The sequence below is a fragment of the Tursiops truncatus genome, chromosome X (assembly GCF_011762595.2).
Source record: "Tursiops truncatus isolate mTurTru1 chromosome X, mTurTru1.mat.Y, whole genome shotgun sequence".
Lineage (NCBI taxonomy): Eukaryota > Metazoa > Chordata > Mammalia > Artiodactyla > Delphinidae > Tursiops > Tursiops truncatus.
This window is the reverse complement of record NC_047055.1, coordinates 120906892-120922302: the sequence shown is the minus strand read 5'-3', so window position 1 is coordinate 120922302 and position 15411 is coordinate 120906892. Positions and strand designations below refer to the sequence as shown.

The following is a 15411-nucleotide window of genomic DNA, read 5'->3' as shown; positions in this document are numbered from 1 at the left end:
GCGAAGCACAGTAAAAGTAAACGAGCGAGTCCAAACCCACAGGAGACTGGATTTGGAATTTCACACGCAGGCTCTCTAAGCCTCGCAGTTAGGGAGTCAAGCATCGGGTACTTGGGTAAAGCTTGATAGTGGAAATGTATTCAGAAAAGACACCCTCTCCCTCCCACTCCCCTTCAGAAATTGAAAGCGTTCAATAAACATTAAGCCAGGTTCTTCTGGCTCAGTAACTGACTCCTGGGAGTATGGAAGGCATTTGGAGGATTAACTCTTTAGGCCACCAGGCTAGCGTAATTCTAGGGCCGCTGCCCTAGAATGATCATTTATTAAATCAGAAATAGCCAATCAGCTCTGGAGCACCTCAGAGCTAAGGAGCCGGGATTCCTGCTACACTGGCGTTTTTTGAGTAGGGACATTTAAAAAGCAAATTGTGGGGACTTCCCTGGTGGTCCAGTGGTTAAGAATCCATCTTGCAATGCAGGGGACGCCAGTTCAATCCCTGGTCAGGGAACTAAGATCCCACATGCCGCGGGGCAACTAAGCCCGCGTGCCACAACTAGAGAGCCCGTCTGCCGCAACTACAGAGCCCACGTGCTCTGGACCCTGCGTGCCGCAACTAAGAGCCTGCGCGCTGCAATGAAAGATCCCGCATGCTGCAACTAAGACCCGACACAGCCGATAAATAAATAAATAAAGCAAAGTGCGTTCACACTACTATTACAGAATACGACTAATGACAAAAACCAGACAAGCCCTGCCATTTGTAGGGGTCAGTTTCACCGGGATGAACCCCGCCAGGACATTATTCCGCAGCCAGTCTCTGGCACCTACCCCTTGGCTGGCTGTCTTGTCACGTGGAACAATAGTGCCCCCTTCACCTGATTCCTGCTGTCTTCCATCACTCGCCCGCTTTCATTTCTGTGCCATCTACTCCTCTTTTTTATCAAGACACCTAGAGAACAATGTCTTCTCAGCCCCACCGACTCAAGCACAATGACCGTTTTTGTCTCGTATCATATTTCTTGATTTTTTAACGTGACCTCCTCATTTCTTACTTACTTCTGTAGCTGGCTCTTCCTGCCCGTTTGCTTTAACTTTGCAAGCATTTCCCGTGAAGTTTCATTCTCACCCTTTCTTTTGTGGTCTGTTTTCCCTTTCTCTCTCTCTCACACTCTCTCTCTTTTCGGTCCCCAGTATTTTCTAGCAATTTGTGGCTTTTGCCCCTTCTTTTCTTGAGCCCTTTGTCTTCCACCTGCTTGTTTGCTAGGCTTTTGTTTATGGATGGAGGGTGGACTTGGCTGGGGAGGGGAGAGTAGATTTTTGTTGCTTTGAGACCTCCTTTCCTCTATCATCTCCTGCAACTCTTTTTTTTTTTTTTTTTTGCGGTACGCGGGCCTCCCATTGCTGTGGCCTCTCCCGTTGCGGAGGACGCGCAGGCTCCGCGGCATGTGGGATCTTCCCGGACCGGGGCACGAACCCGCGTCCCCTGCATCGGCAGGCGGACTCTCAACCACTGTGCCACCAGGGAAGCCCTCTCCTGCTACTCTTTTCTTTCCTACACTCTTTTTTCTTTTCCTTTCTTTGTTTTACCCCCCCGACCTCTTTGGACTTCCACATAACTTTTAAATCATCTATTTGGTCTTAAAAAAAAAAGTGGCCTTTTCTTTTCTTATGTTTCATTCGACTTAAAAAAAAATCAGTCAACAATGGCTACAGCTTATCCAAACTTTCAAAGGGAAACATACATTTGTATACATGTAACATACATAGATACATACATAGACACGTAGAGTGTTGCTATATTATCCATAGTGACTCTAATAGATAAAACAAGAACTGGGTGTACTAACAGTAGTATGTGGAAATATTCTACAGGAACTATATAAGCCCTGAAAAGGTCTTGGAAGCAGCAATAAAAATTAATTTTATGATAAATATATTTTGGCATATAACAATATTCATGTTTCACTGGAGTTACTACTGTTATATATTGACATCTAAAGTTAACTGTGAAACTCCTGATCAACAGCAATAAGTTACATACAACACACACACACGCACACACACACACACACAACTGTTCTTGTCCCCACAGAAGGCAGGTCATTTAAAAATAAACTTTTGTATAATCTAAAACTCACATATTGACTTATGCTACCAAAATACAGCCTGGAGTAAGCAGAGAAACAAGTAAATCAAATGGACAAGTATATATAAAATAGACTGCTGCAGAGATAACACGGGACAGGTTTTATTAACTAATTTATGACCTACAATCTGTTGGCGGAGACCTTCCTCCTCCGCAATTTCAGTCTTCCTGAGCTGGATAAACAGATCAGAAGGCCTGATGGTGTGCAAAGCTCACATCTTTATCTTTGCAAGAACTTTATTTGGGGGCCTGGAAACAGAAGTTCCCACCATTTTTCATTCACTGTAACGTCTGATGTGCTTTCTCTTTGCTGCAACCTTCACTTCGGATCATTCTACCAGGTTCCTTCTTTATCTTTGAGCTATTGGCAAATGATTTACTATTGGCAGGTCACTACACTCACAGACAGTGTGAACTCTCTCTGGTTTGACACTGTCTCGCTCCTGCTACATCACTGTGACTCCTCAAGCAACCAGACGTGGAGCAACTACTATTGCACACGCTAATCAGAAGTTTCTACTGACTGCTCCTGCTTGGAACTCCGCAAAACTAAAGCCAAGTGCGTCTTCATGAAGTGAAAAGGCAGCTCCTCCGGGAGATACAATTCGGATTTAGAATCGCCTTTTTAAATTGCTCTTATACCTTGAAATACATTTGCATCAAAAAGGACCACACAGAGAAAAAATTATAAAGGCAGGGAAGGTAGTGGAAAGAGGAAGGTCTTAAAAGCATGTCTGAGACTTCTAACTCAGATCACAGCTTCCACTCCACTTCCTTCTCCGCTCCTCCCACACCCCCAAATCCCTGCCTGGGTGTAGACAGTAAACTCTCAAATATCCACACGGGGAACCAAGCACAACTTGCTTATCCGAAAAGTCATACAAATGTGTCACATTCTTCCACCCGAACAAGTGAAATAACGAAATAAGATGCCTCCCACTCTCTCCCACCCATTTTTCTGTATGAAAATAAGTGTTTCTTGCATGGAAAAATAACCGAATGGGGTCTGGATGGGACACTTAATCTTTCTGATAATTCAGTGGGAGATAAATGTGGCTATAAAGAGACAATAGTGGGTCAAGAACGGAGGGAAAGAAGTGGAACCAGGCAACAGGGGGAGACTTTTCGTAGTGACTAGGATCCTACAACGCCAGAACACCTGCAGAGACGGACGCTAATACCTGGTTTCCACGGGGGGCTTAACCCCTTCTGCCGTTTCACCTGCTCATTGCAGCGTTTTCCTAACCCGATGGCTGCAGCTTTCACTGTCTAATGGCTCCCTTTAATGAGGGAATATTTGGAAGCCAGAATGGAATTCGCTGAGGTCACTCAAGGGCAGCGGAATTACATATGTCGTATAAAATGCTCTCGCTAAACTGATGCTAGAAAAACAGAATGGGAAAGCCTTCACCCGAACCCTACAGGGAGTATGTAGTTAATCGACTGTGATCACCTGTTAGTGCAAACTCTCCGGTTACATTTTCCTAAATCCTATAGTCCTCTTACAAGTGATAAGGGATCTCAGCTGAGAAAAGCAATGTAGCTTATTCCTATATGGGATCCCTTAATCCAGGCTGAGAGAGAGGAGGAGAGGGGGTTGGAACGAAATAGAAGGAATTCACTGGCCAACTGAAGCCAATAGCTGCCCTGTACATTATCAACAAGGCGAAACTTCACTAAGGTAAACTTACAGAGTGTTGAGACCTCAGCTGTCAAAACTCTCACACCCCACCCCACCCCCTCGGAAGTTCTTGAAAATAGCCACTCTTCCTCTAGGCTTCATTGCTGGTCAATTTTGGAATAATAATAGGAACTCATGTAGGTAGGACCTTCGACCATATCTGAAGTTATCTTGATTGTCCCAACAACCCTGTGAGGTGGATGCTTACGGCCTCATCTTCTTTTTTTCTTTTTTGGCCATGCTGCACGGCTTGCAGGATCTTAGTTCCCCGACCAAGGATCGAACCTGTGTCCCCCGCAGTGGAAGCGGGGAGTCCTAACCACTGGACCTCCAGGGAATTCCCCTCATTTTAAAGATGGGAGAACTGAGGTTCAGAGAAACTTAGCATCACAAAGCTAGTAAATGGATGAGCGAGGACTTGAACCCACGCCAAGCCTTTCGGCCCCAAAGCTGGCGCATCTTCCACTCCATCAGGCTACAAACGATTCCTCTCTCTACTGTCAAACCAGGTCAACTTTCATTGTTCCCTACATCATTAATGACACCACTATTCCTCTAGTTAGGAGGACCAAATTCCTGGGAGTCTGCCTTGCCGCTTCCTGGTCCCTCATCATCGCTCATGTCCCATTCACTACCCACTGCTGTCTATTTCACCTGTGAAATATAACTGAAATCCACCCACTTCTCTTCCTCTCTACCGCCACGATATTAGTATAAGTAGACATCATCTTTCCCTGGACTCCTCTTTTAGGCTCACCCACATTCACTCTGATGTCCTCCGATCTAGTCTCCCGGATGCTGCCAATGTGGTGTTTCTGAAAGACAAATGTCATCCCTTGTTGAAAACTCCCTGATACAGTCCGGCCATTTCCTACCCCTCCAAACACTGACTCACATCCCTTCCTACTACCTCTCAGTTGAAGCACCCCTTTCTGGGGGAAGCTTTCTCTGACTTCCCTTGATTAGCTAAATCCTCCCAGTACAATCTCATGGCAACATATAACTATACAGCTTTTATTCTAGGCAGACTTTTACTCTTGTTTGCATGATACGCCATCAACGCATGTAGGGTGATGCCTGGTTCAAAGCAGGAATTTGATAAATATCGTTGAATGAATGTTGAGCTTCTCCTTTATTTCTCTTTTCCTGCTCTCTTTCCGTTCCCATATCCTCATCCCTAACCCATTCCTTGTCCCATCGTCACAGGCTCTTGCTTTCTTACTTCATCTTAATGGGAAAGAAACCCCCGCCAGAGCAGTAAATACGGCAACTACAATTGATGCTCTTTCTAGAGCCATTAATTTCTACTAAAACACTCTTGACACCTTAAAAGACAATTAAATCGTTCTATAATGCTGAGATTTTAGGCATCCCTGTGGGATGGGGGAGATACACTCTATTTCCTGAGTTCTCGGGGGAAATGCTTTCCAGTTTAACAAGGCTGACATTGGGATGTATCTTACACTTGCTGCTGCCCAGGGGGCAGTCACGATACAATTGTCACTGCCCACCCATGAACCTTCTTGGTCCTAGAAGTTCATATTTTTGTCACTTCTATTGAGTTCTAGGCATTATTTGAAACAAGCCCCCCACATTAGGAGAAGAGAAGTCACATGCCTGGCAAAGCCTCTCAAAGAAATGAAAAGGAGGAAGGGTTTCCCCCAGGCCAGAAGGAGATCGTCTTAGGGCTCAGGTGGGACTAGAGGAAAGGCGTCTGGACAGGCACCTAGGAGATCAATGGAACCCACCAAGAGTGCTGGTTCTTAACACATTTGTGGAAATGTGTCAGAAAGGCTGAAGAATGAGTGCACTGACAAGTGTAGTCGCTTGGTGGATATTCCTGGGGGTATGAAGGGATAACTGCATTCCCAGGTAGGACCATTTGAGGAAGGAACATGGTTCTGGTTGTTGCCTTTTGGTAGAGACTCAGAGATAGTAGAGAAGCTCTTTAAAAAGAAATGCAGTGGGGCTTCCCTGGTGGCGCAGTGGTTGAGAGTCCGCCTGCCGATGCAGGGAACGCGGGTCCGTGCCCCGGTCTGGGAAGATCCCACATGCCGCGGAGCGGCTGGGCCTGTGAGTCATGGCCGCTGGGCCTGCGCGTCTGGAGCCTGTGCTCTGCGACGGGAGAAGCCACAGCAGTGAGAGGCCCACGTACCGCAAAAAAAAAAAAAAGAAAAAAGGAAAAAAAAAAAAGAAATGCTGTATTTTGGCACAGAACATGATGGCATCGTGCAGAAAAGCATACACGTGACAACTCCAAATGAAAAGTGCTTTAGCAAAGTTGGAATCTTACAAAGTTTACCCTGACTATATTTTCCATTTTATGTATGCAAAGGAGGAATACATGATTTTTGTAAAACATTGCTCTAAATAAGCCTAGAAGAATTCTTTCAAAAAAGTAGCATAAAATGTTTCAATGCTAAGAAAACACTGTTAGGGTCTAAATGGAAGAATGTTTTTTCTTTCTTAATGCTGTATCTTACAATAGAGGTTATCTCAAGTTCAATGAAAATAAGTCAGAAATAGAGAGTCACTTGATCTACGTTTTGATAAAGCCACTTCTGTGGACTGAATTGTGCCCCCCTCCACCACCAAGTTCATATGCTGAAGCCCGAACCCCCAGTGCGGTGATATTGGAGATGGGGCCTTTGGGAGGTAACTAGGGTTAGATGAGGTCATGAAGGCTGGATCGCCATGGTGGGATTAGTGCCTGTATAAGAAGAGGAAGAGAGAGAGACTGCTCTCTCTCCATCATGTGAGGACACAGTGAGAAGACGGCTATCTACAAGCCTCCAGAACTCTGAGAAATGAATGTCTGGGCTTTGACCACCCAGTCTGTGCTGTTTTGTTATAGCAGCGTAAGCTGACTCATACACCTGCCCTGTTTCCTCATCAAAGCAACACCATATGGTCCCCACTTGCCTTAGCCAGGAGTGAACTTTGGGCAGGGCACATCAGCCCACAGGACACATCCCGTCCACATCATAGGAGTGACATCAGATTAAATGTTATATTCCACTGGGGTGGGATGTGATGTGTGGGGAGTGGGAGAAAGAGAGTGGGATCTGAGGATAACCTTGGGGGCATAACACCTTAGAGAAGTCCATCCTCAAGACCCCTGCATAACCACTGTTATGAACTGAAGCCAGGGAGAATTCTACTTATTGTTAGTAAAACAAGTTTTGCTTATAAAACGTGTTACTTTGGGGAAAACACCTTAAAAGGGGGAAACTTTGTCTGAGACAACATAGATTGCTACCGAAGCCTTTAGAACAAGGGTCTCAAACACAAAACCTACAGGGGACAAACAGGTAACACACATTAGAAAAGAGGACCTGGTACAGGGCATTAGAAAGTATATCACGCTTCACTGAAAAGCATATTTGAAATCACCGAGTGGGCAAAATGACATATGGGACACCAGTGTTCGTCTTCTACTTCTTCAACCCCTTAATTGCCTTTTTTTTTTTCCCGCACGTGGGATCTTTCGTTGCAGCATGCGGGATCTAGTCCCCTGACCAGGGATCGAACCGGGGCCCCCTGCGTTGGGAGCTCGGAGTCTTAACCACTGGACCACCAGGGAAGTCCCCAGCCCTTAACTGTTTACTGGAGGATGCCTCATCCACCCCGACACATTTCAGATCCAACTAATACTTATTGACTGGCCTCCTGCCCAGCACTGTGCTAGGTGCTTTCAATACTCATAACTGTCCAGTGAATTGTGTATTTATGTCTCCAGTGATACATGAGGAAATTGAATCCCAGAGAAGTTTAAGATGACTTAGCCAAAGCCACCATCCACTACTTTGGAAGAAACTTGGGAAACACGCTATATTCTTTTGTTTCTTAGCTTTAAGCCAAGTATATCAGTTCGAATAAACTTGTTATCTGTTCTCTAGTAGTTTATGTACTGTTTTGTTCCCCAAGGCAATACATGATGACTCTGTCAGTACAGATCGAAATAGCTGCACAATTAGATACTCATGGGGGAGGGGGAAATAATTCTGGTTTAAATAACCAAGGCCTCTGTTGCAGAACAATAGCTATAAATAATGCAGTATTTCCTGGCTCGAGCTCTTTGACCAAAATTCCAATTCTGTCACGTGTTAAAACTGAAACTGTCAAATTGAGGAGGTTCTGCTTAATTTCACGTCTGTCTCAAGTTTAGACAAGTGAAGAGCAACTCACAAGAGAGTGCGCAGTTGGAGCCAATCTCTATGCAGATCCAGCTATTAAGCACCCAGCATACCTGAGAATGCTATATTCCACAAAGCACTGCTATCCATTTCCATTTTCCTTTTTTTTTTTTTTTTTTTTTTGCGGTACACGGGCCTCTCACTGCTGTGGCCTCTCCCGTTGCGGAGCACAGGCTCCGGACGCGCAGGCTCAGCGGCCATGGCTCACGGGCCCAGCCGCTCCGCAGCATGTGGGATCTTCCCGGACCGCGGGCGCACGAACGCGTGTCCCCAGCATCGGCAGGCGGACTCTCAACCACTGCGCCACCAGGGAAGCCCTCCATTTTCCTTTTAAATAAAAAACAAAATTAACTGAACCCTGGGCAATACTACGTAAAGTAACTCAATTTCTCCGAAAGCTTCACTCACAGAAGATTCCCTTACATGTGATTGCAAGCAATTAATTAAAAAATGGAAATGTACTTTTACATTTAACTAGAAGTCCTAGTCTAGTATCTATCACCTCGCCAGCCAAGCATTCTTCAAATATAAATATATTTTAAATTGGTTTTGCCAGTGTCCTAGATACTTCGAAAATCCTGCTGGCGCAAACCAGTTATTGATTCACAGTCCCTGATTCTAAGCCTCTCATCTACAGCCCTAGAAGTAACAGCAGGTGCTCTTGCCAGCCTCATAAGAATTGTCACTGGACAATTAGTAATTTCCAGTGGTTAAAAGCCAGTATAAAAGCTCTCGAGTTACCTAGTACTCTGGAAAGCTCTCTTCTTAATGTGGCGCCCTGGGAACCCCTGACAACCCAAGAAAATGTGGCCTTGAAGAATACATTAGCAAAATATAAATAGGTATCATCCAGCTCCCTGTCATTTAGAGACGCTCTGCAGGGCATCTACCGGACACGTTCTGACCTGGAAATCATCTGGTCACTGAAAGCATGAACATCTTGACCTGTGTGTTAACCTGTTTTCTGCCCACAAGCTGGAAAGCTCTGACTTCAACAGCGCCCCTCAGGACGATCAGCCATAAAAGTGAGTGGTCGAGTAAGTTTGTAGCAAATCATACTTCAAATGCTGCACACCGTGCAGGCAATGAGACTTCTCTTTGCGGAAATGCTATCAGTTGCACGAAGATTTGGTTTAAGTTCATCTGTCTCTTGTATACCCGCTTTTCCTCCCGAGTACTTAGCACAGGACTTCAAAAGGCACTCAATAAAGATTCGCTGAATGAATGTAACAGGAATTAATAACACAAAACGTTTTTGAAAAGGTGATTGATGTCAAATGGTAGGCAGAGAAAGTTCGCCAGGGATAGGAATGCTGTGCACAGATTTGGTACAGGGTCTAAGGAAAGAATTTACAATTGATAAATAACCTTTGAAACCAGGTTCTTTTATGTCATTGCCTCTGGACTAGGCCACACTGGCGGCAGGAGGAGCTCAGCCGAACACACTGTGATAGCAGTCTGAGAAAGGGAAGCATAAATGATAACAAAACGTTAGAAAGGATCCCGGGAGGAAACACTTTGCCATCAGCTTTCCAGGAGATCTTTAAGAATAGAACAACAGCGACAACGACAGCAACACACGCACAAATACTTATTTAAATTCTTTATAGAATAAAGGGGGAAAACTGGATGACATACAGAGGACCTTGACATCCCCACCGTAGCATGAAAGATGATAAAAATTAGGGTATTTTTCATCACATTGAGCCCCAAGGCTTGGGTTAACACAGTGTAGTTGAATTTTGACTGGCTCTATCTGTATTCTGGGCCTGGATTGTCAAAGACGGTTTCCTAGCTTTTACACATCATGACAGATATAGAAATTGACCCTATCTGTACAACATACTGGGGCAAACTGAGGAAGCTATGTGGTCCACGGATAGACTTCAGGGGGATACGGCCAGCCCAGGCACAGCCAGATGACCCAGATGCCAAAGAGGGATTAAGTCTTGGGCATGTCTGCAACCCACTGATCATCTCTCAGCACTCTTTGGCCCATCTGTTGGGAAGCTTTGCCTTAGAGAATGTTCCTCGGGATGATCAGGCAAAAATGGAGCCATCAGGGAAATGTGCAGCAAACCATACTTCATACGCTGCACTTTTTCAGGGAGTCACAACACACATTAGCAAAGGACCGCGCCGATGCTCCGTTACTCTCTTTTTCCGCCCCCAGGACTTTTCATCCTCCTTCACCAGGACACTTACTAACATCTCACAGACCTAAGGAGGCTGCCGAATGGTTCCAATGTCCACACAAGCACGCAGCACCAGTGACTCGAAAACAGCTAATGCAACGCCACCACATCCTACCTGCCTTTCACTGCAGGATTAGTTCTCACACTGAAATAACTTTAATCTTCAAGAAGGAATCTTCCTGGAACTCTATTAATGGCAGAGTGTTAAATACAATAATCACTATTACTGCCCCCAAATGAACTGCCGGGCAGGCAAAGGTAAGTAGATTCAGGAGTCAGGGCTCCCAGTCACTGACAGTAATTCATAAGACACTGGCAAGGAGAACTCTAAACAGGAGATTCCCCAAACCCCAAGCTCACCCCCAGCGCTCCTCGCCCTAGGAGACTTATCTACCTTTCTGGTTACATATTCCTTTGGCTGTTAATGTAATCAGTGTATAATAACTGCGTACATATCAGCTCACAGAAAAAACGGCAGACCTGCTAGTTGATTTGGCTTGGGGCCATCTCTTCGGCAGGGTGAGACAACCCGGTGTAAACATCTGTTATTAACCGTGTATTTTAAAATAGTGTTTTGTGTCTCCTGGGTTCCTAATTCCCATCAAAAGCAATACAATATCAAGACTCCTGTTTTTCTGAGCAGCACCTAGGAGATAACAAGCTTTAAAACATTTGCATTAGTCTTCTCAGTTTTGTCGCTTGTGCTATTAATTTTATTTACTAAGACATCTACTGTATTACACACACTGCTTTTCTCGGTTTTATTCCCACTGAGGTGAGCAGGTTTCATTTAAACTGTGTTACCACGAACAGTAAGGCTTTTGCAAGTCGAGAGCGCTACATAAAACTGGCCACAGCTTTTGTTTTTATGAATATGCAGTTGCCAATCCCTGTATTAAACCAATAGCCTCACTAGGGAATAGACTATGACTTGCAATTTTTTAAAAAGTGGCCATTCTCTCAAATCTGCTTGTTTGCGCTGATTACTTTTCTTGAAATTAATTGAAAAAATAACTTCTTAATATGAGAGATTGGAAATTGGGTCCTTGTGCCACTTGCCTGCTCCCCAAACCCTTAGGATTAAGTCGCTGTGACAGAAAACGACAATATTTCTCTGCGAGATGAACAATCGAATCGTTCAAACAAGCTCACTCAATTAATAAAACCACCTTGCCATAAAAAAATAAAAATTTGTACCCAATTCAAAAATCACTTTGGATGGCTGTACTATTAAAAAACAAAATCGATTTTCTTTTCAAAACTTTTACCTACGCCCCAGAACTCAGCTGCAATAGCTTTTTCTTTTCTCACTCAGTTGCCTCTGATAATTGACCATTCCCGAGTATTACTAAAATTCCCCTGCAAGTCTGTTAAACACTTTCACATTTCCATGTTTAATTACATTCAGATTTCAATTTTTGTCTACATACAGAATAGAGCCAAAATTTAACTCAATCGACTGCAATGCCTTTGACATAAAGACTTTATTCATCATTCTTGCCTTATGTATAAATAGACACACGCTACTTGTCAAAATACAAGAGTGGGCTTCTTTACATTGTCTAGAACAAAGAGCCCCGCTCGGCTTCTTTCTTTCCTCAGTGTCTCAGAAGGTGTCCTTTATTACATGTGCAGGATGCAAGGATTTTGCTGCCGCATGAATGAAAAATGATACCTTCAGACTGCCTTTTTAGTGACAAATTGCACTTCTGCAGACTATCACACTGCCTGTGGTTTTAAGAACCCCACTTAGATTTACTATTACTTCCTTGGGGAGCTCAGCCTTCTCGCAAAGCACCCCAGGGCTCATTTCCACTCTTTCAGAGTGCAACAAAGATGAGAAAGTTTGCTCATCGCGGTGGGAGAGAAACTCTTGGCTAGTAAAAAAAACACTCTCTGGAATGTCTAAGGAGCGAAAATCACTGCCTCTGTGGATTCTTGGGGTACAAAACAGGCAGGAAAAGTTGTCTGGAGGTATTCGCGAAGCATTGTGTTTGTTCAGGAAGGAGCTGTGGAGTTAGCGGCTGAGCGACGCCTCTCCCTTTGCTTCCTGGGTGAGAGCAATGAGGCGTGCCCCTTAGCAGAAGCAAGCAGACAGAGATCGGTAAAACTCACCGGCTTCCCCATTTTTCCTAGGACGGGGTTTTTGTTCCTCAACTGTGATCTGGAAGAGGCAAACCTGTAGGTCCTCCAAGCAGGCTGCCTCGGATCAGCTGAATGACTGGGGCGTTCAGGAAGCTTGCTCTGTCCAGCTCGGAATCACTCCCCCTCTCCGGGCTGTGTGCTTCCACGCCTCCCAGTCAGCGCAAAAATCCGCCAAACTCAGGTCAGCCTAACAGGTTTCCTTATATAGGTAAACACGAATTGCATTCCTGGTGAAAGAAGTTAACTAGGAAGCCCGGTAACCTGGTTAACTCTACACACGCCAGAATGGCTCAGAGTCAGCCAGCCTGCGTATGGTTTGCTTGCAGTACAAAGGGATTTGTGCGATTTAATTAAAATCATCTTTATCCCGGCAGTCTGTAAAATTGGCTCTTCTAGTGTGAGTCAACAGCTAGTATTTTATATCATGAGCTATGACCGACCTTATATTATATAAAGGCACTGTAGGGAGAAAAATCGAAGCATAGGATATAACTTGTCTTGAAATTATTTTTCAAAGAAGCAAATAGAACATGTGATGGGAAAAGAACACGAACAAACCTCTGTCAAGTGAGACTCCAGTGCCTTGTTTGAGCAGAGTAACTAATAGTTATTCAACTTTCCCAGGCCTTTAGTAGATAATGCAATGAGATCATTTTGAGTTTACTCCTTTTACAATGCAGTAATTGCTACTGTTTTTTTTTTTTTTGATGGGCGAAATGACACATAATGACATCTATTTATTCCCCGAAATAACCCTCCTGAGCCCACATATTGAAGTGTTATTTGATGGTTTCAGGAAAGAAATCTAAGACTTGTGAATTTGCATAATTACATGGAAAAAATTTTAAACAACCTCCTAGACTTCAGAAGATAAGAAAATGTATCTTTAAAAGTACTCTGTGGAAGGTCTAACTCTAGGCTCAAAACAGTTTTTAAACGTAAGTGTGTAACACATCAATTGTCTAATAATTGGCTCTCCCCCCTACATTTATCTACCATGGAGGAAAGTAATAATTCTTTTCAAGTCTAACCGATTCCACTGAAGTCTCAATATGAAGTACAGACTCAAGACTTAGCACCTGAGTGTTGGAGGTGAAGATTACCTGCTAATTAAAACTTATCTTAAAATGAATCATTTGTTCCTATTTCATCCACTGGTTGACTGCTCCTTGAGTAACGCCATTCTTAGCAAAAATAGCTCCGTGTTGCGTTTTAGGTCTCTGCTTGGGAAAGGGGAGAGAACGAATGTTTACACACTACCGAAGCCAGCACCAACACAAGCCAATGATGAAGGGTTTCTGCTAAGAGCAGGAGAGTGCAAAAAACACGGGGCAGGAAGAGTAACTACTCTTTGATTGCATTTTCCACTGGGTAAAGACTTTTCCATACAATTTCTCTTCATATCTCCACAGGAAGTGTGTGTTATTACTTCCTTTTCACGATAACAAAATTGACTCACAGAGATAAAGTGACTGGTCCAAAATCTCGGGATCCACTTGTAGCAGATCCAAAATCCCAGATCTGCTAGAATTGACTTCCAAGAGAATTTGCAAAAATCAAGTCAACTTGAAGAGACAGGAGAACATTAAAATGGCAGTTTTCCATGTTCAAATATAAGTTTTAGGAATCACATGTCCAGAGAGTTTACAGGCAATACACAAACTGATAAAAATACTCTTTATAAAGTCATAAGTTACTGCTAAAATGACTGCATTTACATGACTCCAGAATGATCCTAAAATGAGATATTAAGTGTATTTCTATTGAATACAAATTTGGGTTAAAAATATTATGAAAATATAACTTTGCAAATATTGCACACGTTCTTCTGTTCAGAGTACACACATTTCTATTATATCAAGTTAAGACTCATCTTGACTGCCCCACTGGAAGGAATATTAGTGTTTTCTACTTATTGGGTTTTCATTAATCTTAAATAAAACTCTGTGTGCCATGCTAGGTAAATAGCTTTCACTAATATAGCCCATTTATGATCCCGCAGCTTTTAGGTTCTCGTAATTCCCGCAGAAGCAAGTTCTGTTTGTGCAGGAACTTTAGACTTTATTAACATGTCGATGCAAGACAAAGAATGCATTTTTTTCCAGGGCAGGCTAAACCTTTAAGTGCCTTAAGCTGGCCTCCAAATTTGTTCTTACAATTCTAAGCAAACAATCATTTGGGCTTTAAACATAAAATGTCTTAGGCTATAATTATTGAATTGGAAGGTCAAAACGAAATTTGGATCTGAAAGTAGCCTGTTTCAAAGAGGGAATATAACCCTCTGCTAAATGCATTTTGGATGCCTCAAGAAATGGTTTGGGAAAGACTGGGTCGCGGAAGCAGCATGAAATCAACCTAACCATAGAGGACCCCAATGAGAGAGTACTTACAGCTGAATAATTACACCACGCCAAAAAAATAGCACTTATGGGAAACTAAATAAAATACAAGACCGATTTGAAGGGCAGAAAATATCATTGTGGTTTAAAGAAAACATCAGGGGACAGATTTGAGAAATTCCCAATGACATATAACTAATGAGTAGTTGAGCTATAATTCAAATCTCGGTCCATCAGACCCCAGAATGTTCGCTCTTTCTACTGAACCCTGAGGGTACCACACTATCCAAGAAAGAGCAAATGCCTTAGAGGCAGAAGATGCTTCCATTCTGGTTCCGTCTCTTGGTTGTGTGACCTTGCATGAGTTACTTATAATGCGTCTGAGCCTCACCTCCAAAATGGAAATAAAAATGGGTGCGTGTCTCACAGATGACGGAAAGTACCGAAAGCGATTTTTGAAAAATCCTTCCACGTATTTATTGATGCCTCTATGGTCCGGGCATTCTGCTAGGTTCTAGGAATACAACCATGAGCAAGTGAGGCATGTCCCCCCTTCACGAAGCTAACAATCTTGAAGAAAAGCCTGTGCACGTCTATATCATGGAATGTGAAACTCTAAAGTTTCCCTAAATTTCGTATAACGCAAACATGTTTAATTGAAGTTCCACCTCAGTACAGAAATACTAATAGGCAAGTGTCCAAGCTAGTG

At 43.5% G+C, this 15411-nt stretch overlaps 1 protein-coding gene across 5 annotated transcripts in view; it reads right to left on the bottom strand.

Annotated features, from left to right (window-relative positions):
* MID1 (midline 1) overlaps positions 1-15411 on the bottom strand; it is a 671868-nt gene that overhangs the window by 398839 nt on the left and 257618 nt on the right. Inside the window, exons 1-2 of one of the 5 annotated variants that reach the window (XM_019928549.3) lie at positions 12334-12450; positions 4589-4642 (exon numbers count right to left, since the gene is read on the bottom strand). The exons of 2 other annotated variants lie outside the window; for them this stretch is intronic. The gene's annotated coding sequence lies outside the window, so the exon portion shown is untranslated. Of the gene's footprint in view, positions 1-4588; positions 4643-12333; positions 12451-15411 lie in introns of those variants that run through there. 2 more of the 5 variants (XM_073798991.1, XM_073798993.1) reach the window with 2 other exon arrangements.